This window comes from Capsicum annuum, chromosome 10 (assembly GCF_002878395.1).
Source record: "Capsicum annuum cultivar UCD-10X-F1 chromosome 10, UCD10Xv1.1, whole genome shotgun sequence".
Lineage (NCBI taxonomy): Eukaryota > Viridiplantae > Streptophyta > Magnoliopsida > Solanales > Solanaceae > Capsicum > Capsicum annuum.
In genome coordinates, this window is record NC_061120.1 from 144748525 (window position 1) to 144776333 (window position 27809).

The 27809-nt window shown below is 34.4% G+C and overlaps 1 long non-coding RNA gene across 8 annotated transcripts; it reads left to right on the forward strand.

The window, feature by feature from the left end:
• The first annotated feature begins 47 nt into the window (after nucleotides 1-47).
• Nucleotides 48-26896, forward strand: LOC107845919. Of its 8 annotated transcripts, none has more exons than XR_007046175.1 (9): nucleotides 48-90; nucleotides 213-308; nucleotides 394-527; nucleotides 8271-8419; nucleotides 8525-8582; nucleotides 10645-10739; nucleotides 10879-11128; nucleotides 11430-11519; nucleotides 12077-12528. It is a non-coding gene; the product is annotated as an uncharacterized LOC107845919 (long non-coding RNA). The 8 variants fall into 8 exon arrangements; XR_007046176.1 differs by lacking the exon at nucleotides 48-90 and having other exon boundaries at nucleotides 106-308; nucleotides 10879-10940; nucleotides 11041-11128; XR_007046178.1 differs by lacking the exon at nucleotides 213-308 and having other exon boundaries at nucleotides 68-90.
• Nucleotides 26897-27809: the final 913 nt, after the last annotated feature.

Below are 27809 nucleotides of genomic sequence, written 5' to 3' on the forward strand. Positions count from 1 at the left end.
AACAATCCCACTTGTCTAATAAATAACGCAATCTCATACAACTTTGTTGATTTTCCTCATTTTACTCCTACTCATTACCTCGGCAACCAGGTACGCTTTTTCTAATAAGTAATAACCATTGTGTCCGGCGCTTTCGCACCCCTCGATTGAATACACAACAAACTTGTTACCTCCCACACTCACACACTTTCGCTGTTTTTTTTTCCTTGTAGTTCTTTTTATGTGAAGTTTAGAACACAAATTGTGCAATTGTAATGTTGTAGTAGATTGGGAGGGTACAGAGTCATCTAAATATTGTTTTGTTAAAGGTACGCACATAACCTGTTGGATCTGAGAGAAAAAAAGTTTGCTGATTAATTTGAGTAACCGGATGACATTAGGAGATTTGTGCAGGGGCGGCATAGGCTTTTTGTGGCTATATTAATCACCAACCAGACTGTTCACAAGCCATAGCAATTCTAACGCTGAATTGCTATCAGAGATGGATCCAAAACTCGGATGTTTTAAGTGCCACACCGCTTTGAAAAGTAAGTACTAGCATTTTGTGTAAGTTAAAACAAATATTTCATAGGTGATCTACAAATAAGATTCACATAGACTTTGTATTTTGAGTCAGTCTTGTCTTTAAAAACGAGTCAGTCTTGTCGTTAAAAACGCCTCTGCGTCCTTTTTAACAATAAAAGCTCACTTTATAATATTTCCATGACCCTGGAGCATAAAACTTGATTTTTTGCCAGTCGCACTATAGGCTCAATTGTGTTCACAGGTGCCATGTTAATATTTACAGAAAAGGGCCTAAAATGCCATTCACCTATTATAAATAGTGTAAAAATATCCTCCATCCATTTATTAGCCTGAAATGCCCTTTCAGTCTACCTATTGAAGCAAAATTGCCCGTTCATTTAACGGATCAACTTGATTAATGATGTGTCTTTTTGTAATTGGTCAAATAATTATTATTTATTAATTAAAATAATTAATTTGTTAAATAAAACCCCAACACATCTAAGTCCTAATAACCCGACTACCTGACTTAATCTGTTAGGCCTAATAACCCGACCCATTACTACCCGCCTCAATCCGTTGATCAATTCATCGTCGGGCATCACATATTTACCTAGAAGCTGCGAACTTCGAGTACACTACACCTGACTTGAACAATTACCATTACATGCACAACACTGAGCTAACTACATATGGACATCTCTCTATCTCTAACTATGGAGACAGACAACATGGAACGAACAACATTTCTTGACAACTGACATAATTGGCCTATATGCAAAATGGACTGCCTATATTGAATTCAAGGTAGCAATTTAGAGACTGTTCTTTCTGCAATTGCATCTTGTTTAGCTCTATTTGTACTGCTGCTAGTGCCAATACATAATTAGCAACAAAACTTCCAAAGGATGTGGAGCTAGTGGATTGATGATGAGACAACAACAAACCCAGTATATTCGTCTGGGGGATTGATGATGAGAATGAGGAAAAAAATATTAACTATTTAATGATCATAGTGAAAGACATTGTACACTATTTGGGAGGATTTTAGGCACTGGGAGCACAGTAATGTATTCCTCCAGAATAGGTTTATGGCTATGTGCAGCAGCATCTGTTGAAGATGACTCAGCACCACTGGATGCCCCCCGACCATGAAACTTTATAGATCAACAAATTATAGATGCCCGACAATTGGGTCGGGTAGTGGTGGGTCGAGTTATTAGGCCTAACAGATTGGTTCGGGTAGTAGTGGGCTGGGTTATTAGGACTTAGATGGCTTGGGGTTTTATTTAACAAATTAATTATTTTCATTAATAAATAATAATAATTTGACCAATTAAAAAAAGACACGTCATTAATCAAGTTGATCCGTTAAATGGAAGGGCAATTTTGCTCCAATAGGTAGACTGAAAGGGCATTTCAGGCCCAATAGGTGGATGAAGGGCATTTTTGCACCATTTACAATAGGTGAAGGGCATTTTAGGCCCTTTTTTGTAATATTTATATGCTTAAGATACATATATACATATATACACATATACTGAGTTTCACCGAGGCACCTGGATGTCGTGGCAACCCACCATTGTATATAGATCTGCCCCTGATTGCTATCAAATAGAAAGGAACATCTGTTGGAGCCTAGTTCTAATTCCCAGGGGAGCCCTCACATTACAAACGTTGGCTATATCCCTTGCCAAAGTATTCCAGTTCTTGCACGTGTCTTCAATTATTTAATTTCCCTCCAATCCACACAACGTGGACAATTGTGTGGATTTCTCTTCAATCCACACAATTTGTTGGTCTTATGAGCCATATCCCAACAAGTTTTTGCAATGACAGCCTTGTTCCAGAATTGGATGTTAATGAGGTTGAGACCTTCAACAGAATTAGGCAAGCACATCCTGTCCTAGGCTATCAGTCCCCTTTTTGTGATAATATTAGTGCCAAACCATATGTAGTTCTAAAGTGAGCAGCTATACTTTAAAAACTTTAGATGGAACAACGAATAGCTGTGTCCAATAAGCCTAGATACCTAACATAACTGCCGGAACTAGTTGTTCCCTTCCTACATATTATAGCTTCTTAGCAGTCCATAAAGAAATTCTGGCAATAATCTTATCTATCAAAGCAGTCCATTACAACACAATTAACGTCTTGGTTAAGAGGGGTATACACAGGCATTCAAATGGTTGTCATCCAAATCCAAATCCAAACAGTTGTATCACGTTAGCCTTCACTGTTTCAGTCACCCTACTAAAGCTTTAGAGAGTTTGTGAAAACATGGAGTAGAAACAGAAGCTAAGTCACCTCTAGCAAATAGCAAACGGTCATCAGCAAGATAACAGATCCAAGTCTAGCACATTTAGGGTGAAATTCAGGCTCCTTAAACTCCTTCGGTTCAGCAAGACATCTCTTGATATACTCCACGGCAATGTCAAAAAGAAATGGTGAAATAGCATCTCCTTGTCATAACCTCTAGCATCATCAAATGGTTCAGTTGGTTCATTATTTATCAGAATAGAATAATTGATGGGATGGATGCATTCCATGATCCATTGCACAAACTTGATTGGAAAACATAAAGCTTCCACAACCTGCTTCAGGTATACCCATTCTATAGAGTCATAGGCTTTACATATATCAAGTTTTCTTTGAACTGGTAACTTTATTTATCAATTTAGATCATACATATTAGAGAGATGTTTTCTAGAATAAACTTTCATTTGCAAGATTATTTTTGGAAAATGACTCCACTATGTTGGAAAATAATGCATGATCAGCCTACATATTGAAGTACCTGAAAGGAGCTTTAACATTCCAATGAATATTTTGAATTGTCAGTAACATAGGAGAGTGGTCCAATACTTGAGGCAGATCATAGGTTGTGATTACATGACCCACTTCATCATCCAATCCATATTGCCAAATAATCGTTCTATTTTGCTGCATATTCGATCAGTGCCTAGTTGTTTGCTAGGTCAAATATACTATTCCCCTTTCCATGCCAATTCATTCAAGTGCAAGCTTTGGACACATTCAGAGAAGTCTTTTAGGTTACCAGCAGTAACAACCTACAGGAGCACCAAAAATTCTGTCAGAAGGGTGATGCACTGCAGTAAAGTCACCACCTAGAATCCATGGTTGGTTGACACCTTGTCCAATATTCACTAATTTGTCCTATGGGTTTCCTTCTATTATAAAGGGAGTTAAACCCATAAATGATAGTGTTGGTTTGAGTATGTTGTGGATGTCATCAATTTGGCGATGTAATCATGGACATTTTGACAAGTTTGTCAGAAGCAAGGTCCTCTGCGATATGGACAAGAGTCGCCAAGGTAGATGTAACCGCCACTCAACCAATTTTCGGTGAAGATGCCATGATAAACAAGTAACACAAAATAAAACTACTGAAAATGGGTCATTATTTCAGGCTATGTTACCAAAATTGATGACTTCCACAACAACCTCTCAAAGCAATATGATACGGGCCACTTTACCCTTCTAAAAAAAAAAAGAAGAAAAAATATAATTAAGTTCAAAATGTAACTTACCCAATGTTGAGTCAGGGTCTAATTCCAAAATAGAACAATATAAGGGCGATAAAGCTAGTAAAGATTTACCACCAACTAAGTTAAACAAAATATTTTCAAGATTACATCTCTAATAAAAACTACAAAAGATAAAAACTAAACTAAGAAAGCATGTAACGTTATCAGTGGTGACAGTCTCAAGCAAGGGAAATAAAGAGATTTGAAAAAATAGGGAATCAATTATCATTAAGACTAATCTAATATATTTAACTTACTTGTACTAATTAATTATAGATCTAAGTAATTAGCCTTGGAAATCAATTACCCTATGGAGGCGCTCTTCAACAACTAATGGACTCTTGATTATCCACTAACCATGACAAATTAGCACTTAGCAGGCTTAACTTAGCTAATTCTCTTGAATCTAACTAAGAAGCATTAAATGCAATCTTGGACTACAAGCATGGGTTGTTTATCTCTAACCTCAATTCAATAGACCAAAATTAATCAGTCTCTCAATTAATCTAGTTAATTAATCTAAAGTCAACCTTATTTGCCTTTCCAATTTTAAAATATTAGCACCCAAGGGTGAGGCATAGTAGTCAATGAAATAGGTTGAGGGTCGAGGTCTCAGGGTCAAATTACAACGGAGACAAATAAACATAAGTTGATTCGTCCAGACTGTCCTAGCCTTCGGGAGGTTGCTAGGTATTCTGTAGATTTAATCGAGATGTGCGAAAGCTGGCCCTGACACCACGTTATCCAAAAAAAAATTTTAAATATTACCTTATCCATAAAAAAAAATTGCCTTCCCAAGTTGAATTAGGGGAATTGGGAATGCTTTAGGGTTGTCACCCCTTTTGAAAAGTAACAAAGCACAAGAAATGAATTTAGCAAAGACTTATTCATAATATATCAAAGTATTTAAGAGATCCATTTAGGCTATACCATATTTGTGAGGTTCAATCCATTACAAGGATACGAAATAGCGTAGACTTCTTGCTAGGTTTGATTGAGTTTCTTCATATGACAGACATCACAAAAGTAGTCCATTGATTGATCACCAATTGAAGTTATTGTAAGACCTCTTTTGGCGAAGAATTATACCACAACGATCCAATTAGGTACTACTAGCATCTGGTAAAGTAGGACAAATTTCATATTTTATACCATTAGAAGGCAGAGTAATGTGACCGTTACACATCTGTAGTTCACAGATGATACTTTGGTCTTTTGTAATACGTAGGTTTCAAGTGATGTTAGGTTTAAAGATCAACGTAAGTAAATGTGAAGTCAAGCCGATGGGAGTAGTAAATAGTATTGAGAAAACTGCGCAAGTGGTGCATTTCAAGGTGGATAACTTGTCGACAACATATTTGGGACTATCTTTGGGAGCTTCTAGCAAAGATCTCGTAGTTTGGAATTCGGTGGTTGAGAGAGTCGAAAAGAAACTAGAAGGATGGCAAAAGAGGTATCTGTTGAAAGGGGAAAGGAAGTTTTAATCAAGAGCACTCTTCCTAGTATTCCTATATATTTTTTGTCACTTTTACAGGCCCCTAGCAAGGTGATTGAAAGATTGGGAAGACTTTATCTTAATGTCCTTTTGGATTAGAAAGTAAATAGGAAAGTCATCACATCTCCAAAGGAATGGAAAGGGCTTGGAGTGACAGATCTTCAGATGTATAACAAATCTTTGTTAGGAAAGTAGATATGGAGATTTGGGATGGAGGAAAATGTTTTTTGGTTGGTTCGTTGGGGGTGGGGGGGGGGGGGTTAGCGGCTAATATAGTATAATGGATGGTGGATGGAGGACTAGAAACATTATAACTTCGTTTGGGTGTGGTTTGTGGAGGGGTATCATGAAGGGATGTAGGCTTCTGTCGACATATCTCTTTTAAGGTAGGGGATGGTAGTGGGATTAGTTTTGGGAGGCATAAGTGGTGTAGGGATCAAGTTTAAAGGAAGTTTTTCCTAGTTATCGCATTCTTGTCAAAGAGAGATGATAGTTCAACAAATTTGTAGGTTTCATGAGAGTGTTATACACTGGGATTCAAGTTTTAGAAAGAACTTTCATGATTGGGAGATGGAAGAAATGAAAGAATTTCACAGTTAGATATTTCTATATGGGCTAGACACATCAAACAACTTGTTAAATGCATAGAAATGGCATAAGAGTGGTGGCAGCTTATTCACTGTTAGATCTTTTTATAAGAGATTGCTAGTGAGAGAGAAAGATACCTTTCCGTATGATTCCATTTGGATCCCTAGAACACCAAGGGGCAGCAAGGGATAACGTTGAGGATTTGAGAAAGAAGGAAATCACCCATGCCAGTTGGTGTTTCATGTGTAGAAGTGGCGGTAAAAGTGTAGATCATCTTCTTCTGCATTGTAAGGTGGCTAGTTGGTAATGGAGGAAGGCCTTAAATTTGTTTAGGATGCAATGAATCTTGTCGAGTACAGTGAAGGAGGTTTGCAGACTTGGACTCATAAAATAGGGGAAGGAAAGCACGATAGCATGGAGTGTTTCCCCCTTAGCAATCATGTGGGTTATTTGGAAAGAGAGGAATAAGAGGGATTTTGAAGGGATGGAACTTGATTTCATAAAACTAAAGTGTAGGGTTTTTACCTAGTTTACTTTTGGTGTACTTGCGGAGTCCCTATTTGTATAAATAATTGGACCTCTTTTCTTGAGAACCTTATTTTGGTGTAGGTTTTCTTCTTTTGGTATATGTATTCGGGGTTCTCCCAAATAGGGATAAAATTATTTACCTTGTTAAACAAAAAGTGAAGGTAAATTTGAATTTTACCGAAAAGTGACAACTTCTATATATTTAGCCCTGTAATAGTCTACTTCTCTTAGGATTTAAAACCAAAACTTCATAGACGATAATGGTAGTGGCGCGTTGTTTATGCTTGTACAATGTGCGTTAATAATTTTTTATTTATTTTCTGATATCTATTGAAAAACAGTACTAGTGAAATTCCAAACTCACTGTGTCACATCCGGGATTCTTTTAAACTTGAGCGTCTTTAATCTTTTTATGGGTAAGTTGGTAATGTTATCCGTCAAGAGCACAAAAATTCCCAAGCACTGTTTAGAGATGCGACCGCATAATCGCATTATGCGCTTATGCGATGCGATGCGGGCTCCCAGTGAGTCGCATCTTTGATGCGGTGCAATCTGAGAATTGCGGGTGCATCAAGCCCTGTTACGTGATGCATTGTGATGGGTGATGCGATGCAATGCGATCGCATTATGGATTTTTTTTATTTTTGGGCAATTTTTAAATTAAAAAAAAGGGTTGGAAGTGAATTTTTTTTATGAGCAATTTTTAAATTAAAAAAAAGGGTCAGAAGTTTAAGAAAAGATCGATTAAACATTTTAGAATTTTTTTGGACCTGCTGCTCTCTTCTCCACTTCTCCACTGAAGTTGCGCTGCAACAACTCTTTCTCCATTGAAGTTGCGACCAAGTTCCAACAGGTGTTTCTTCTTCTTCTTCTTCTTCTTTCTTCATCTTTCTTTTTTTTCCCTTCATCTCCTTCTTCCTTTTCTTCTTTTGCTCTGTTTTTTTATATACTGATATCCTTCTTTTTTTTTAATTTTCAATCGATGCTTTGTTTTTTTTTTTCACTGAAATTGTTTTTTTTTCGACAGAGCAGTTGCTGCTACTTCTTCTTCTCCTTCTTATACTTTGTCTTTTTTTTTATAGTGATAGTCTTTCATCCGATGCTCTGTTTTTGTTCTCCACTGCTGCTTTTTTTTTTTTTCAACTAATGCTCTACTTTATGTTTTTCCTTTTAATTGTGATTTTTTTATGATTTATTTTTTATGGTTTCTTTACAGCAACTTAAAAATGTGTGATCCGGCTTTGAAATATGGTAAAAGGGCAAGTGAGACCAATAGGAATAAAGTCACATGTATTTTTTGTGGAACTGATTTGTTGGTATTTCATTAAAACGTTTGCTTAAATATATTGTCTTTATTGTTGATTATATAGTTGTTGTGGTCTTTTGAGTTATAACTTACTATTTGAATGCTTTATAGATATTTTTTTTTAATTAAATTGCGCTTCACTTCAATGATGCGGTTGCATCGCATCACACATCACATAATGCGTGCTGCAAAGCCTTGTCGCTTTTTTCTACATCACGCTTCCCTGAACACTATTCCAAGCGAAGGTCCTATAATCTTGCCCAAGCTTCACTAAATAACTGGTTGGTTGGTACTTTTGTAGATGAGATTTATGAAGCAATCCAACTTGTTTCATGAATTACTGAAGTCAAATACACTTGCAAGTAGCCGTTTTCTTGGGTTGGATGTGGGCGATAAGTACGTTGGTCTAGCTGTTTCGGACACAACAAATAAAGTTGCATCACCTCTCGCGTAACGTAGCTTCTCTAAAGAATCTAAAATTTTGATCTTGTTGAAACAATTATGCCCATGTTCAGTTTTATTAGAAGAAATGACATTAGTGTTGGGTATATGCAGTGTTCTCCGCCGCAAGAGAACAAATATTGACTTGAAGGCCAAAGATTTACAAAGTCTGGTAAGGTTCGATATATAGTTGACTTACAATTTCAAATAATTGTGGTTCATTAAGTAGCTAAGTAGTTTGGTTGCTCGACTTCTGCTACTTATAGCCTAATTCTGCATGAGCAGTTACATGTGAAAGATTCTAATTTCGAACAATTGTTTTACAAAAGACAACATTATGTTATAAACCCTGCTCTCTTCCGTTCAATTTCTCTCTTTTTCTCCACATTTTACTATTGTGGTAGAATAAAGAAGTTTAAACTCAAGTTGCATTCTAAATTACTTGAATATGCATCGTAGATACATCAGTTTTAGATGACAATAAAACTTGCTTTCGAAAATAGTAATGAATGGTGCTGCAAAATGCAATGTTTCATCATCCGTATTCCCTTCTCCTTTTTTCAACTGCAGGTTTCTTTGTTAGGATTTTTATCCTGATTTTCTTACAAAAATTTAAGTTTTACTTTTTCTTGTAAGGAAAATAAAAGTAATCTAAATACTTTTACTTTTCCTGAAAGAAAAAATATAAAATTTTTTCATATTTGACAAACTTTTTTCTCAAAGGAAAGAGTTTTGGGCATTTATAAATAGAAGACCCCTCTTCTCATACAATAACACAATAACATCCACAATGTAGTCTTTAAAAAGTCTTTATTTACGGGGAGATTTCTTCCAATAAGTTTTAGGATTTTCAATTTTATTTTTAATATGTAGGCCGTTTGGCCAAACCATATCCAATATATTTTTAGTTTAATTTTTCATGTGTCGTCTGATTTATGGTCTTATGGTTTGCAAACTAAAAGCTTTCGCATAACGCCCTCTCGATTTCGAACCCAACAAGTGGTATCAGAGCCTATGGTTCAATGATCCGATGGTTCAGATTGAGGAAATATTGAGAACAAAGTTGCAACAAATTTGATGATAATGAAGATATATGTCCAAAAGTTACATATGGAGATAATTGTCAATCATATTTTCAATACTACTGTTGTCACATTTAAAAATAAAGCTCACTTTTAACCCTATAAAGGACTCATATATTTTTAACCCGAAAGGGCTCATATATTTTTAATCCAAAAGCTCCATTTTTAAGCATGTCAAGCAACAGTGATGGAGATTATATGAAGAACAAAGATCAAAGATGTGAAGAAGACGGATCACGTGAAGAAAATCAAGTCAAAAAGGGGAGATTTGTTAGGGTTTTTGTCTTGATTTTCTTACAAAAATTTAAATTTTACTTTTTTTTTAAAGAAAATAAAAGTAACCATAAATATTTTTACTTTTCCTTAAAGAAAAATATAAAATGTTTCCATATTTGGCAAAGCTCTTTCTTAGAGGAAAGGGTTTTGGGCATCTATAAATAGAAGACCCCTCTTCTCATACAATAACACAATAGCATCCACAATATAGTCTTTAAAGAGTGTTTGTTTAGAGGAAAGATTTCTCCCAAATAAGTTTTGGGATTTTCAATTTTATTTTTAATATGTAGGCCGTTTGGTCAAACCATATCCAATATATTTTTAGTTTAATTTTTCATGTGTCGTCTGATTTATCATCTTATAATTTGCAAACTAAAAGCTTTCGCATGACGCCCTGTCGATTTTGAACCCAACATTCTTAACTTTCCTTGGGGGCTTTGTTTTCGGCTATCCATTTGAAAGACAAAAAACTAGTCGAGATGTATGTTTTTCAGAGTTAATAACTAAAATAGTCACTCAACTTTGAACTTTTGTCCCCGAAAGTCACTCAATTTTTTACTTTTATCCCAGAAAGTCACTCAACTTTGATTTTTGCTTAGAAAGTTACTCAACTTTCACATTTTTACTCAGAAAGTCACTCAAAATGTGAAAGTTGAGTGACTTTCTGAGTAAAAATGTGAAAGTTGAGTGACTTTTTGAGCAAAGATCAAAGTTGAGTGACTTTCTGGGATAAAAATTCAAAGTTGAGTGAATTTTGGGGATAAAAGTCTAAAGTTGACTCAACGTTTGAGTTATTAACTCATGTTTTTCACTTTGATAATGACTAGTTTACTTTGTTAACATCGTTTGAAATCAACATTTTTCCGTCTTTGTCAGGCTTTGTACATTAAGTTCTTCATTGACAACCTTTGTAAGACGGGGAACTTAAAGGTATAAACTACACCTTTATGGATGAAGGCTTCACATCTAAGGTACGTGCTCTGAACTTTTTAACTTAGTAAAAAATATTGTGAATTAGTCATTTCTTGATAGCAAGATAGTATCACACGATTCTTGTTATGTAAAGTTGCGACTAGATTATTTTAATATTCACACTACAAATAATTTCAGATGACGGACTTATGGAGGACAATTGAGCTTGAACCTTCTTAAATTCGTGGATATGGATCCAAGTATGGCTACGAGCGCGGTGATTCGGCTAAAAATGATTTAAATATCTAAAAAACAGAATTATATGTCTAAATTTTGGGCATTATGTGGAAAACTTGCAAGGTATTCTAAGGAAAAAATATTGATCAAGAGGAGAATCCCAAAAGGTGATATGAGGAAAATGACTGGAATAGAAATTTTTATATACAAGGTACTCCATTTCTTTAATCTTCACCTTAGTTTTTGTTTTGATTACAGAAATCGTTGTATCTATCTTGAATTTTTCTATTGGGTTTGATCAAAGTATCCAAAATGGGTTGATCAAATCAGGTATGGATCCCACAGCCACACCCATGTCATGTCGACACCGATGCGGCACCGAAGCGTGAAGAGTCCGAGCAACTTAGGATCTCATTCCTCCCCACCCTCCGCAACTGTTTGTCTTTGATCATTTAGTATTATCTATTGAATTGAGAAATGACCAACAATTATTGGTATTGTTTTGTTTTCAGAATGTCGAGTCGTTTCTACAAGATTTAAAGTTTCGCCCAACACAGTTGAAGACCTTGTTAGACAAATTTGCAGCAGTTGGAATACTTCAGGTGATAAAAGATCTTACCCTATTTCTGCAGTTAAGCTAGAAACAGAGTTTACCTCGCTGAAGTGGTATATTTCTTTCCAACACTTACAGAAGGACCTTATTAATCAGCAAGCATTCAGCTAAATAGATTTCAAGAGGAAATATTTGGAAAAAACTTGTCTTATCTGAGAAAAATTAGTGTTCTTTGTACAAAAATAAAATTATCTTGCAATTCTTAGCTGAAATAATCTCTACTTACTTTCAACTAAGAAACTAGCGTAACAGAGACAGACCTTTGCCCATAATTGTTGCTGCTATTCTTTATATTTTTCTAATTTAGCCTAGCAAACTGTCGTTTGGTTAGAACACATACATAACAAATAAAGAGTTCATTAGTTCAAACTAGAGAAGCAATATACTGTCACTACTTGATTAAGTTTTAAGTTTCCGGTTTCAGTTAAGATTCATTTTAGGATTTAGCTTTGCCTCTTATCTGGAAAAAGAGAAGGAAGCCTAATTTTGGTTTTATTAAAGGCTTTGTATGTTCTGTAATACAAGGATTGTGGTGGTTTGTGGCAGGGGTACCTCGATTATGTTAACAGGAAACAAGCGAAGAAGGCTCTTATTAGCTTGGTGCCTAATACAAGCCTGCAACTGATTTAAGTTAATTTCTTCAAAGGAGGGATGTGTATCTATCTGCTGTTGGGTTCATAAAAGTGTGAATGAAAAATGTAGAAAAAAATGCTGGAGAAGAGGAGACACCAATTTGGAAAGTATACTCCCAAAATTGAAAAGTTCACTAATTCTCCCACATTGGTGGGAGAAAGGAACTTTGGAGTGTTTATAATGATAAACACTTACTCTATATGGTAAGTGAGGCAAGAAATAAGAGATGTCTCACGCTGTCGTCATTGACGCTCAAATTTGGATTCGGATTTGTCAAATGATCGATGAGACTTATCTTTTTGGACAAAATTTATTTGAATTTCGAAAATATCAATAGTAACGCAGTAAATATTTTCTGTGTTTAATACTCCATTTATATGATTTCAGTTTCTTTACCAAAGCAACGAAAGCATGCATTCAGAAGCTATTTCGAATAGATACTTCAGATAAATTTTCCAACTGATGCAATTTTTCACTGAAATGGTGCATAATTTCAAAACTGAACTGATGCACTGCTTCAGAACTGATGCATTGTTTCAATGAACTGACACACTTATTCACGAAATGGCATGCCTGTTCAGAACAGTCACAATGTTTGGACGAATAGACATGAATTTTCAGAAAAGGTTACATCTTTTAGATAAACCTTTGCCACTTTTCAGAAGAGGCATCTTGTGGCTATAAAAACCTGGTTTCATCCACAGGTATGGATACGAAATTTTTCAGATTAAAAACTCTCTTTTTGTCTCAAAAATATTCTGTGAGTTCGAAGATATTCCAACCATTTGAGGTACCGCTACTGTTGGTCTGGTTAGCCATTTTATTTTGGGAGAAAAAATTCCACAACCTCGGGTACAGTGAGGGGGATTATTTCCTTAAGGAAAATTGGGAATTCGGGCGACTTGGCTATTTTCTGTTTCATCTTTATTTTTCTAAAAAATAAATACACTTATTGGAAAGATCATTTTGATCTTGTGTTGAGGGTATTTGATACTTTATTGTGTTCTTGTTTATACTTAAACTCGAGTTGAAGTTGTTGTAATATACAGATTCTGCATACCCGACTATATTGTGGGAAATAACAATCTTAAGGAAATAATACTATTATAGAATCTGTATAGCTTGTTTTTGGAGATTAAATTTTTTACTTTCTACTCCTTCCGAACTTAACTAGTGATTTGAAGTCATAAAAACTTCGTCTCAAGTTAAAGATCATTCGGTTGACAATTGAAAGTCATAAAAACTTCATTGTTAACTAGAAACAAGAAGAAAAATTTTAAGTTGCTTAATTTTTATTAGTAGTATTTTGAAAATACCAAGTATTTTTTGTCTTGTGGTGACAGAAAAATGGCAGCTGAAAGTCAAATGATGGATGCGACAACGTCTGTAGGGGCAACTAATATTGCCACATCGTCGCACAAATGCTACGTCAACAATGGCATCGGTGCAGAAGCCCAAAAAATTTTCGAGCATTGACTTTAAGCGGTGGCAGCAAAAGATGTTCTTTTACCTCAGCACTTTATATCTACAATGGTTCACTAGCGAAGACGCTCCTGAGGTGCCCGAGGAAACCTCGGACAAAGACCACTTCGTTATTGTAGAAGCTTGGAAACATTTGGACTTCCTTTGCAGGAATTATATTCGGACTTCCGACTGCGTATTGAAGAGGACAATAAAGCTTCCGAGAGAAGGTCAAAAGGAAATTCTACAATTAATGGAGCACTTATTGTAGAAGATGACCAAAATAATTTGAAGAAAAGAAAGAAAGTGGAACATGGAAGCAATCAACCCAAGAAAAGGTTTAAGGAAAAATTCTTCAATTGTGGAAAAATTGATTACAAGTCCACAGATTGTCGAGCCCCGAAGAAAGGCAAGAAAAAGGATCAAGCAAATATGATTTAATCCAACAAAGAATGCGATGATTTGTGTGCTATGTTCTCAGAATGCAACTTGGTGGGGAATCCTCGTGAATGGTGGATGGATTTTGGTGCCACCTGCCTTGTATGTGCCAACAAGGAGTTATTTTTGTCACTTGCTCCAGTTAAAGCAGAAGAAATATCTACATGGGTAACTCCGCTACTGCTAAGGTGGAGGGACCAGGAAAAATTTGCTTCAAGATGACTCCTGGCAAGGTCTTGACACTGAACAATGTGTTAATATTCTGGAGTTACGTAGGAACTTAATTTCTGTTTCACTCCTAGATAAGAACGGATTCAAATGTGTAACCATTTCTGGAAAAATTGTAATTAGCAAAGGAGAAATGTATGTAGGGAAAGGCTATCTGCCGAAGGCCTTTAAAAGATGAATGTAATGGATGTTGAAATAAATAAAAGTTCGAATTCTTCTTATTTGCTTGAGTCTTATAATTTATGGCATGAAATTTTAGGTCATGTTAATTATAAAATGTTACGAAAACTGATTAACTTAGAAGTTTTGTCAAACTTTGAGTGCAATAAATCAAAGTATCAAATGTGTGTGGAATCGAAGTATGCAAAGCATCCTTATAAATCCATTGAAAGGAATTCCAATCCCTTAGAATTAATACACACTAACATTTATGATATGAAGTCAACACCATCACGTGGTGGGAAAAAGTACTTCATAACTTTTATTGACAATTGCACAAGATATTGTTATATCTACTTGCTAAATAGTAAGGACGAAGCAATAGATGCATTTAGGCAATATAAAACTGAAGTTGAAAATCAGTTAGACAAAAAGATCAAAATGCTAAGAAGTGATAGGGGCGGAGAATATGAATCTTCCTTTGCGCAAATATGTATAGAGAATGGAATAATCCATCAAACTACGGCCCTATATTCACCTCAATCTAATTGAATTGCGGAAAGAAAAAACCAAACTTTGAAGGAAATGATGAATGCCTTACTTATAAGTTATGGTTTACCGTAAAACTTATGGGGGGAGGCTATCCTTACGGCCAATCATATACTCAACAGAGTTCCCCATAGTAAGACACAATCAATTCCTTAGGAAAATGGAAAGAAAGAAAACCCAACATGAAATATTTCAAAGTGTGGGGGTGTCTAGCGAAGGTTCAAGTTACTATACCTAAAAGGGTTAAGATAGGACCTAAAACGGTGGACTGCATATTCCTAGGATATGCTACAAGTAGTAAAGCATGTCAATTTTTGGTTCATAAATTCGAACATCTGGATATTAATGAAAATACGGTAATTGAATCAGACAATGCTGAATTATTTGAAAATATTTACCCGCATAAAATTAGACATGAACAGTCTAGTGGAGGATCTAAACGACCTCGAGATGAACCAAGTGAGAATATACACAATGAAGAAAATCCAAGATGTAGTACACGTTAAAGAACATCAACTTCGTTTGGATCAGATTTTGTAATATTTCTCTTAGAAAATGAGGCTCAAACCTTTAGAGAAGCGATGTCGTTGTCAGACTCATCCTTTTGGAAAGAGGCAGTCAATAGTGAGATAGATTCAATCTTAAGCAACCATACATGGAAATTGGTTGACCTTCCTACCAAAAATAAACCTTTAGGTTCTAAATGGATCTTCAAAAGGAAAATGAAGGCGGATGGTACTATTGACAAATACAAGGCAAGACTTATAGTAAAAGGCTTCAAACAGAAGGAAGGCCTTGATTACTTTAATACATACTCTCCAGTAACAAGGATAACCTCGATTCGAATGTTAATTGCCTTGGCGGTGGTATATGATCTTCAAAACCATCAAATGGATGTAAAGGCCGCATTTGTAAATGGAGATTTGGAGGAAGAAATATACATGGAACAACCTGAGGGTTTTGTGGTTCCAGGAAAAGAAAATAAGGTGTGTAAACTTGTTAAGTCACTTTATGGACTAAAACAAGCACCTAAGCAATGACATGCAAAGTTTGACCAAACCATGTTGTCAAACGGATTCAAGATAAATGAATGTGATAAATGTGTATATATTAAAGACACACCAAATCACGAAGTCATTGTTTGTTTATATGTGGATGATGTGTTGATCATCAGCAGAGACATTTATGACATAAATGCAACCAAATAAATGCTTAAGATTAAGTTTGATATGAAAGACCTTGGAGTTGCAGATGTGATCTTAGGTATAAGAATCCATCGAACTCCACAAGGGTTAACATTGTCACAGTCTCATTATATCGAAAAAGTACTTGACAAGTTCAAGTATATGGAGTTCGGTATTGCCAAGACTCCATTGGATGTGAACTTTACAATTCGAAAGAATGAAGGTGAAAGTGACTCACAATTGGAGTACACAAGAATATTAGGATGTTTAATGTATATAATGAACTGTACACCACCATACATAGCATGCGCTATCAGTAAATTGAGTCGGTACACGTTTAATCCCAACAAAACTCATTGGATGACATTGAAAAGAGTTTTGGGGTATCTTAAATACATTCAAGATTATGGTTTGAATTATAATAAATTTACTGCTGTACTTGAAGGATATAGTGATACAAATTGGATCACCGGATCAAACGAAGTAAAATGCACAAGTGGATATATATTTACTATCGGTGGAGGAGCAGTTTCTTGGAGATCATCCAAACAGACATGTATCGCTCGCTCTACAATGGAATCTGAAGAAGCAGAATGACTCTGGAATTTCTTGGAAGATATTCCGTATTGGCCCAAGCCAGTGGCACCAGTAGTATACACTGTGATAGCTAAGCAGCAATGGTAAGGTAGGGAGTATGATGTACAACGAAAAATCTCATCACATACGATGGAGACATAATATCATTAGAGAACTCCTCTATTGTGGAATTATCACTATAGACTATGGAAAGTCAAAGAATAATGTGTCGGATCTACTTACAAATGACCTATCTAGAGAAAGGGTAGAAAGCACATCCAAGGCAATGGGTTTAAGGCCTAGGACAAGTCAGCATGGCGGTAACTCTACCTATCAAGAGCTAGGTTCAAGGAGATCAAACAAAGTTGTGTCTGGCAGGTTCAACATTGTCAATTACCCAACCCATTCTTATGATGTAGACAATGTACAGTAAACTGGGGTAAGACTTAAGGTGAAAAGTCTTTTAATGATTATCTAAATTTAGTAGAGTTGACCAAATAGATTAATCTACAGGATTGAACATTTAGAAATCACCTATGCGAGGGTGAAGTGGAAGCTGCTTCAAGGAGAATGTTAGTAAAGACCCATTCTCTAAGCTCTCATGCAACCAGGACGTGTTCATGGCTGAAAATAATAAAACAATGAGAATCATAAATGTTAAAAGGTTAGTTGTGTGACATGTATTGTCTAGGTGTACAATAAAGCTCGACGGTTCAAACATATCAAATCTACCAATTGACCGAGTTCATCCGATGCATGTTCACTACGAAAAGTTCAAAGGAAAACCCACTTATTTAGATGCAATCAGTCTTTGCTTGATGATCACATACTTGTTCATAAAAGTTTTATGAAAAATAGCCATTCCCCATTCATGTGGGGGATTTTTGGGTTCATAAAAGTGTGAATGGAAAATGGAGAAAAAAATGGTGGAGAAGAGGAGACACCAATTTGGAAAGTGTACTCCCAAAATTGGAAAGTTCACTAATTGTCCCACATTGGAGGGAGAAAGGAACTTTGGAGTGTTTATAATGATGAACACTTACTCCACATGGTAAGTGAGGCAAGAAATAAGAGATGCCTTGCATCGTCGTCGTCGCTCGCTTGGCTCGACTTTGAATTTGGATTTGGATTAGTCAAATGATCTATCGATGAGATCTATCTTTTTGGACAAAATTTATTTGAATTCCGAAAATACCAACAGTAACGCAGAAAATATTTTTTTGTGTTTAATACTCAATTGATAGGATTTCAATTTCATTACAAAAGCAACGAAAGCATGCATGCAGAAGCTATTTCGAATAGAAGCTTCAGATAAATTTTTGAATTAATATAATTTTTCACTGAAATTATACACAGTTTTGAAACTGAACTAATGCACTGCTTTAGAACTGATGTATTGTTTCAATGAACTGACACACTTATTCACGAAATGGCATGCTTGTTCAAAACAGTCATAATGTTTGGACGAATAGACATGAATTTTCAGAAAAGGTTACACCTTTTAGATGAACCTTTGCTCCTTTTCAAAAGAGGCATCTTGTGGCTATAAAAATTTAGTTTCATCCACAGGTTTGGATACGAAATTTTTCAAATTAAAAACTCTCTTCTTGTCTCAAAAATATTTTGTGTGATCACTCAAAACGTTCTGTGAGTTTGAAGATATTCCAACCGTTTGAGGTACCGCTACTGTTGGTCTGGTTAGCCATTTTATCCTGGGAGGAAAAATTTCACAACCTTGGGTATAGTAAGGGGGATTATTTCCTTAAGGAAAATCCGTGAATTCAGACGACTTGGCTATTTTCTGTTTCATCTTTACTTTTTTGAAAAATAAATACACCTCTTGAAAATGTTATTTTGATCTTGTGTTGAGGGAATTTGATACTTCATTGTGTTCTTGTTTATACTTGAACTCGAGTTGAAGTTTTTTTTGTAATATACAGATTCTGCATACCCGACTATATTATGGGAAATAACAATCTTAAGGAAATAATACTATTACAGAATCTGTATAGCATGTTTTTGGAGATTAAAGTTTTTACTTTCTACTCCTCCTGAACTTAACTAGTGATTTGAAGTCATAAAAACTTCGTCACAAGTTAAGATCATTCGGTTGACAATTGAAAGTCATAAAAACTTCATTGTTAACTAGAAACAAGAAGCAAAATTTAAAGTTGCTTAATTTTTATAAGTAGGATTCTAAAAATACTAAGTATTTTCTCTTGTGGTGATAGAAAAATGGCAACTGAAAGTCAAATGATGGATACGACAACGTCTGTGGGGGCAACTAATATTATCACATCAAGTCGCACAAATGCTCCACTAACAATGCCACCGGCGGAGAAGTCCAAAAAATTTTTGGGCATTGACTTTAAGCGGTGGCAGCAAAAAATGTTCTTTTACCTCACCACATTAAGTCTACAACTGTTCACTAGCGAAGATGCTCCTGAGGTGCCCGAAGGAACCTCGAACAAAGACCACTTCATTATTATAGAAGCTTGAAAACATTCGGACTTCCTTTGTAGGAATTATATTCTAAGTGGTCTCCAAGACGACCTCTACAATATTTATAGTGGAACCAAGACATCAAATAAACTGTGGGGGGCACTTGAATGAAAATATAAGACGGAGGATACGGGAATTAAGAAATTCCTTGTTGCACTGTTCCTGGACTTCAAAATGATAGATAGAAAATCTGTTGTATCTCAAGTACAGGAGTTGCAAGTCATCATACATGATCTCCTAGCAGAAGGTATATCTTTAAAAAAATACCTTAGTTGAACAAATTCAAAATGTTCTTAATACTCACATAAACTATTTTGTAGGTTTAATTGTGAATGATGCTTTCCAAGTAGCAGCAATAGTTGAGAAGCTACCACCTTTGTGGAAAGACTTCAAAATATACTTAAAGCATAAACGTAAGGAGATGACTGTCAAAGATCTTTTTGTCCGACTGTGTATTAAAGAGGACAATAAAGCTGCTGAGAGAAGGTCAAAAGGGAATTGTATAATTAATGGAGCACATATTGTAGAAGATGATCAAAACAATGAAAAAAAAAGTTGAACATGGAAGCTATCAACCCAAGAAAAAGTTTAAGGAAAAATGCTCCAATTGTGGAAAAATAGGCCACAAATCCACATATCGTCGAGCCCCGAAGAAAGGCAAGAAAAAAGATCAAGCAAATATGATTGAATCCAACAAAGAATGTGATGATTTGTGTGCTATGTTCTCAGAATGCAACTTGGTGGGGAATCCTCGTGAATGGTAGATGGATTCTGGTGCCCCCCGCCATGTATGTGACAACAAGGAGTTATTTTCTTCATTTGCTCCAGCTCAAGCAGAAGAAATGATCTACATCGCTAACTCTGCTACTGCTAAGGTAGAGGGACCAGGAAAAATTTGCTTAAAGATGACTTCCAGCAAGGTCTTGACACTGAACAATGTGTTATATGTTCCGAAGTTATGTAGGAACTTAATTTATGTTTCACTCCTAGATAAGAACGGATTCAAATGTGTAACTGTTTCTGGAAAAATTGTAATTAGAAATGTATGTAGGGAAAGGCTACCTGACCGAAGGCATTTATAAGATGAATGTAATGACTGTTGAAATAAATAAAAGTTCGAATTCTTTTTATTTGCTTGAGTTTTATAATTTATGGCATGAACGTTTAGGCTATGTTAATTACAAAATGTTACAAAAACTGATTAACTTATAAGTTTTGCCAAACTTTGAGTACAATAAATCAAAATGTCAAACGTGTGTGGAATCGAAGTATACAAAGCATCCTTATAAGTCCGTTGAAAGGAATTTCAATCCCTTAGACTTTATACACATTGACATTTGTGATATGAAGTCAACACCATCACGTGGTGGAAAAAAGTATTTCATAACTTTTATTGACGATTGCACAAGATATTGTTATTTCTACTTTCTAAATAGTAAGGATGAAGCAATAGATGTGTTTAGGCAATATAAAACTGAAGTTGAAAATCAGTTAGACAAAAAGATCAAAATGATTAGAAGTGATAGGGGCGGAGAATATGAATCTCCCTTTGCACAAATATGTGTAGAGAATGGAATAATCCATCAAACTACGGCCCCATATTCACCTCCAACCTAATTGAATTGCGGAAAGAAAAAACCGAACTTTGAAGGAAATGATGAATGCCTTACTTATAAGTTCTGGTTTACCACAAAACTTATAGGGGAAGGATATCCTTACGGCCAATCGTATACTCAACAGAGTTCCCCATAGTAAGACACAATCAATTCCTTACAAAAAATGAAAAGGAAGGAAACCCAACTTGAAATATTTCAAAGTGTGGGGGTGTCTAGTGAAGGTTCAACTTCCTATACCTAAAAGGGTTAAGATAGAACCTAAAACGGTGAACTGCGTGTTCCTAGGATATGCTAAAAGTAGTAAAGCATGTCAATTTTTGATTCATAAATCCAAACATCCGGATATTAATGAAAATACGGTAATTGAATCAGACAATGCTGAATTCTTTGAAAACATTTACCTGTATAAAATTATACATGAACAGTCTAGTGGAGGATCCAAACGACCTTGAGATGAACCAAGTGAGAATATACACAATGAAGAAAATCCAAGATGTAGTACACGTCAAAGAACGTCAACTTCGTTTGGATCGGATTTTGTAACATTTCTCTTAGAAAATGAGCCTCAAACGTTTAGAGAAGCGATGTCATTGTCAGACTCATCCTTTTGAAAAGAGGTAGTCAATAATGAGATAGATTCAATCTTAAGAAACCATGCATGGGAATTCGTTGACCTTCCTCTCGGAAATAAACCTTTAGGTTCTAAATGGATCTTCAAAAGAAAAATGAAGGCGGATGGTACTATTGACAAATACAAGGCAAGACTTATAGTAAAAGGCTTCAAACAGATGGAAGGCCTTGATTATTTGATACATTCTCGCCAGTAACAAGGATAACCTCGATTCGAATATTAATTGCCTTGGCGGCTGTATATGAACTTCAAATCCATCAAATAGATATGAAGATCGCATTCCTAAATGGAGATTTGGAGAAAGAAATATACATGGAACAACCTAAGGGTTTTGTGGTTCCAGGAAAAGAAAATAAGGTGTGTAAACTTGTTAAGTCACTTTATGGACTAAAATAAGCACCTAAGCAATCGCATGCAAAGTTTGACCAAACCATGTTGTCAAACGGATTCAAGATAAATGAATGTGATAAATGTGTATATATTAAAGATGCACCAAATCACCAAGTCATTGTTTGTTTATATGTGGATGATATGTTGATCATCAGCAGAGACATTTATGACATAAATGCAACCAAACGAATGCTCGAGAGCAAGATTGATATGAAAGGCCTAACAGTTGCAGTTGTGATCTTAGGTATAAGAATCCATCAAACTCCACACGACTCCATTGAATGTGAACTTTGCAATTCGAAAGAATGAAGGTGAAAGTGACTCGCAATTGGAGTACGCAAGAGTATTACGATATTTAATGTATATAATGAACTGTACATGACCAGACATAGCATGCGCTATCAGTAAATTGAGTTGATACACGATTAATCCCAACAAAACTCATTGGATGGCATTGAAAAGAGTTTCGGGGTATCTTAAATATACTTAAGATTATGCTTTACATTATAATAAATTTCCTGCGGTACTTGAAAAATATAGTGATACAAATCGGATCACCAGATCGAACGAAGTAAAATCCACAAGTGGATAAGTATTTACTATCGGTGGAGGAACAGTTTCTTAGAAATTATTTAAACAGACTTGTATCGCTCGCTCTACAATGGAATTTGAATTTATCGCATTAGATAAAGCCGATGAAGAAGCAGAATGGCTCCGGAATTTCTTGGAAGATATTCTGTAGTAGCCCAACACAGTGGCACCAGTATGTATACACTGTGATAGCCAAGTAGCAATAGGTAGGGCAGGGCATAATGTACAATGATAAATCTCATCACACACGATGGAGATATAATACCGTTAGAGAACTTCTCTCTAGTGGAATTATCACTATCGACTATGTAAAGTCAAAGGATAATGTGTCGAATCCACTTACAAATGGCCTATCTAGAGAAGGAGTAGAAAGGACATCCAAAGGAATGGGTTTAAGGCCTAGGAGAAGTCAGCATGGCGGTAACTCCACCTAGCAAGATCTAGGTTCAAGGAGATCAAACAAAGTTGTGTTTGGCAGGTTCAACATTGTCAATTACCCAACTCATTCTCATGATGTAGACAATGTACAGTAAACTAGGATAAGACTTAAGGTGAAATGTCTTTTAATGATTATCAAAATTTGGCAGATTTAACCAAATATTTTAATCTACAGGATTGAATGTTTAGGAATCACCAATGAGAGGGTGAAGTGGAAGCTGCTTCAAGGAGAATGTTAGTAAAGGTATATTCTCTAAGCTCTCATGAAATCGAGACGTGTTCATGGTTGAAAAGAATAAAACCATTAGAACCATAAACGTTAAAAGGTTGGTTGTGTGACATGTATTGTCTAGGTGTACAATAAAGTTTGATGGTTCAAAGATATCAAATCTACCAATTGACCGAGTGTATCCGATGTATGTTCACTACGGAAAGTTCAAAGGGAAACCCACTTATCTAGATGTAATCAGTCTTTGCTTGATGATCATATACTTTTCCGTAAAAGTTTTATGAAAAATAGCCATTCCCCATTCATGTGGGGGATTGTTGGGTTCATAAAAGTGTGAATAGAAAATAGAGAAAAAAATAGTGGAGAAGGGGAGACACCAATTTGGAAAGTGTACTCCCAAAATTGGAAAGTTCACTAAAGGAACTTTAGAGTGTTTATAATGTTGAACACTTACTCCACATGGTAAGTGAGGCAAGAAATAATAGATGCCTCGTGCCGTCGTCTTCCCTCGCTCGACTCGGCTTCGGATTTGGATTTGGATTTGTCAAGTGATCGATCGATGAGATCTATCTTTTTGGACAAAATTTATTTGAATTCCAAAAATACCAACAGTAACGCAGTAAATATTTTTTGTGTTTAATACTCCATTTATATGATTTCAGTTTCTTTACCAAAGCAACGAAAGCATGCATTCAGAAGCTATTTCGAATAGATACTTCAGATAAATTTTCCAACTGATGCAATTTTTCACTGAAATGGTGCATAATTTCAAAACTTAACTGATGCACTTCTTTAGAACTGATGCATTGTTTCAATGAACTGACACACTTATTCACGAAATGGCATGCCTGTTCAGAACAGTCACAATGTTTGGACGAATAGACATGAATTTTCAGAAAAGGTTACACCTTTTAGATGAACCTTTGCCACTTTTCAGAAGAGGCATCTTGTGGCTATAAAAATATGGTTTCATCCACAAGTTTGGATACAAAATTTTTTAGATTAAAAACTCTTTCTTGTCTCAAAAATATTTTGTGTGATCACTCAAAATGTTCTGTGAGTTCGAAGATATTCCAACCATTTGAGGTACCGCTACAGTTGGTTTGGTTAGTCATTTTATCCTGGGAGGAAAAATTTCACAACCTCGAGTACAGTGAGGGGGATTATTTCCTTAAGGAAAATTCGTGAATTCGAACGACTTGGCTATTTTCTGTTTCATCTTTATTTTTCTGAAAAATAAATACACCTCTTGGAAAGGTCATTTTGATCTTGTGTTGAGGGTATTTGATACTTCATTGTGTTCTTGTTTATACTTGAACTCGAGATGAAGCTGTTGTTGTAATATACAGATTCTGCATACCCGACTATATTGTAGGAAATAACATCTGCAACTGTATGTACATGTACTAAACATAATGAGTTGTATGTGTCGCTGTAGTTTATAGGCTAGTGTATTTCTCTGTATATTGTTGAAATTTTTTGCAACTCTATTTACTTTATGTATGAATTGTAACACTTATGTGAGTAATAATTTGATCACATTTCCATCTACATGCAAATTTGATATTATTTCTAGTTCAAGTTCAAATCTCTTTACTGATTTGAGCTCAGATGAGGAAATATGAAAACTTGATGATCCTTTTGCTATGGTCACAGTGGTCAAATATTTTCGCGAGGAAATACATCTTTTCCCCCCTAAACTTGTCCTTCAAACTTACTTTAGCACTTAAACTTAACTTCTATCTATTTACTCCCTTAACATCTTTAAAGTGTATTTGTTTCACCCCTCAAAACTGAATACCACTCTCACAACGGAGAGTATGTTACACACGTGCCGTGTCAGTGCCAAATCAGTGCCACATCAGTGTCAGGTCATTGCCACGTAAGAAATTAGGATTTTTAAAAAAAATCCCACACACATACTATTTTTATGTATTTTTGTTTTAAAAAGCAAAAAATAGATATTTACTATTTATATATATTAATTAATAATATATATTTATATATATATATATATAACTAATATATATATATATATATATATAATAAAAAATTCAACCCCCCGGCTCTTTTTCCCTTCAATGGAGAAAATTATTTAATAGTGTTTTCATGTTTGTTCTTGGGTGGTGTTAATGAAGGAAAGTGAAAAAAATTAAAGGAAAGTATTATTCTTGGGTGGTGTTGTTAATGGAGGAAAGTGAAAAAAATTAAAGAAAAGTGTTGTTCTTGGGTGGTGGTGTCAATGGAGGAAAGTGAAAAAAAATTGAGGTTGTTAATGGAGGTTTGAGTGTTGTTGTTGATGATGATTTGAAAAAGAAAGAAGAAAACAGTGTCCATTTTTTATTTTTATTTTTATTTTAATTTTTTTAAATTTTTTATTATATTTTAAATATAAAATTACTAAAATTAATTTTTTTAATAAATAAACGCGCCTCTTTTTTTTAAAAAATGTCATGTTAGCTTTAGGGGTCAAACAAATACACTTTAAATATGTTAAGGGGGGTAAATAAACGGAAGTTAGGTTTAAGTGCTAAAGTGAGTTTGGAGGACAAGTTCAGGGAAGAAAAGATGTCTTTTCTCTATTTCCGCACAAGCTAAAAGATAAAACAGAAATGAAAACTTCGAATTTTCAGTTGTATCATTTGCCAAAGTTTGAAATGATTTACTAGAAGTATCTTTATTCTTAAATATATGAGATCTGCAAAGTTTATTTTCTTCTTTTCATTTTGTAAGTGGCCAAGAGATCTTAATTCCTGATATTTGTCTAATTTAATCAAGGATAATTAATATATACTCGCTTGCTCATTCATAGTAAGTTGATATAATTTGACGTAAAAGCACCGTGTGCATATACGTTTTATCGTTATATATATCTATATTTATAATTTATCTATAAGCTATAATCTATATCTATATCTATAATCTATATTTATATCTATAATATATTAAAAGTGGGAAGACCCTTAGAAAAGTGATTTGAACTTTTTGTCCTTCATTAAAAGTCTTCGTTTTAGATAAAATCGTCTTTTCACCTTTTTTACTCAAATTATTAAAATATTAAATATTAACCATAATAAATATATTCAAAATTAAATGGAGAAGGTTTTCTTATTATAGTTAATTCCTAAACTTTGATAATTTTTATTTATGGTATTTTTCCCCTTAAACTCTCCAATATGTTCAAAAAATAGGCTCCTTCATCGTTGTAGCAAATTCTATTATAGTTAAATTTTTACATTTATGGTAAATAAACTTCATTGTATGATCAAATAGAACTCCTTATAAGATTTGTTATCCATAAGATTTTTAGGAGTCTTTATTATTTCTTTTTTGGTAGAAGATACATCACAAAACTATCTACTCTTCTATGTCTCGCTTTGTTCCATTCTTAATTAGTTTTCATCATCAATAATTCATGTTTATTGATTTTATAAAGTTATTAGATATTCTTATCTTCTCCAAACAATATATGAACAAGTATATATGATTCATTATTGATTTTTTAATATTCTTGAGCAGGTGAAGGAAGATTCATGTGTAGTGTATGATTAAGACTTTGTGCCGATTAACAGAGAATTTGAAGGTATGTGTACACGATCCATGCAATACCAATATTTTTTGGAGAAGAAGACGAAAAACGCCAGCAACGAAAAGAAGAGAATATAAAGCTTTGTGATTGTTCATGCCTATGCACCTTTCTGTTTAAACATTCGAATTATAATTTGTTCCAATCAAACACTTGAACACTTAATAAAGTGTTCATATTGCTACTTTTTAATGTGTTTTAACATAAACATTAAAGAAACGTGTGAAGATAAGTAAAAAAATATTTTTTTTAAATTCAAAGTGTCTAATAGGAATACTTTAAATAAATTGTTTAAATAACATATTATTTTACATTAAAATAGTAAAAATATTAATTCGTTGTCCTCGACCTAACACTTTCTAACAACATATGAATTGCTTCATATGTCATTTCGAGAAAGTTTTTAAAGTTTTTTTTTTGGATCGTTTTTTAGCCTTGGTTATTTTTCTTAGTTTAGATTAAAGTGGTTTTTAATACTTTTATATGATTTTGTATGAATATATTAATTTTTCATTTAAGTATCAATTTATCTAACTTATTAATCAAGACATATTTCTTTTATAATATCGAAGTGATTTTATTAAATTAAACACATTAAAACGAGGTACACTCGTAGGGCACGTACCCTAAACTAGTATATATATATATACATACATATATATATATATATATATATATATATAGAGAGAGAGAGAGAGAGAGAGAGCAGGGTTATAGATGTGCCTACGCGGCACCTCTCTATGGCCTCCACTTGATTTACTATTTTTTTCTCTTTTTTTTTGAACTTTTTCTTTTCATTTTTTTATTAACCAATTTATTTATTAATTAAAAAAGCTATCATATTTATTAAAATAATTATATTTAATGAATTACAAAAAAAACCTCAACCTATGTATGTTCTCTACTTAAATTACATGTCTCTTCAGCTCTCATATTTACTTAATTCATATGGTTGAACAATTCTATAAATTTCTAATTTTTTTCAATTTTGTGCTATGTAAAAGAAAACTTAAACGTCACTCATTATTAAAATTTGAAAAAAGAGAATCTATAAAAGTTAGTACACCG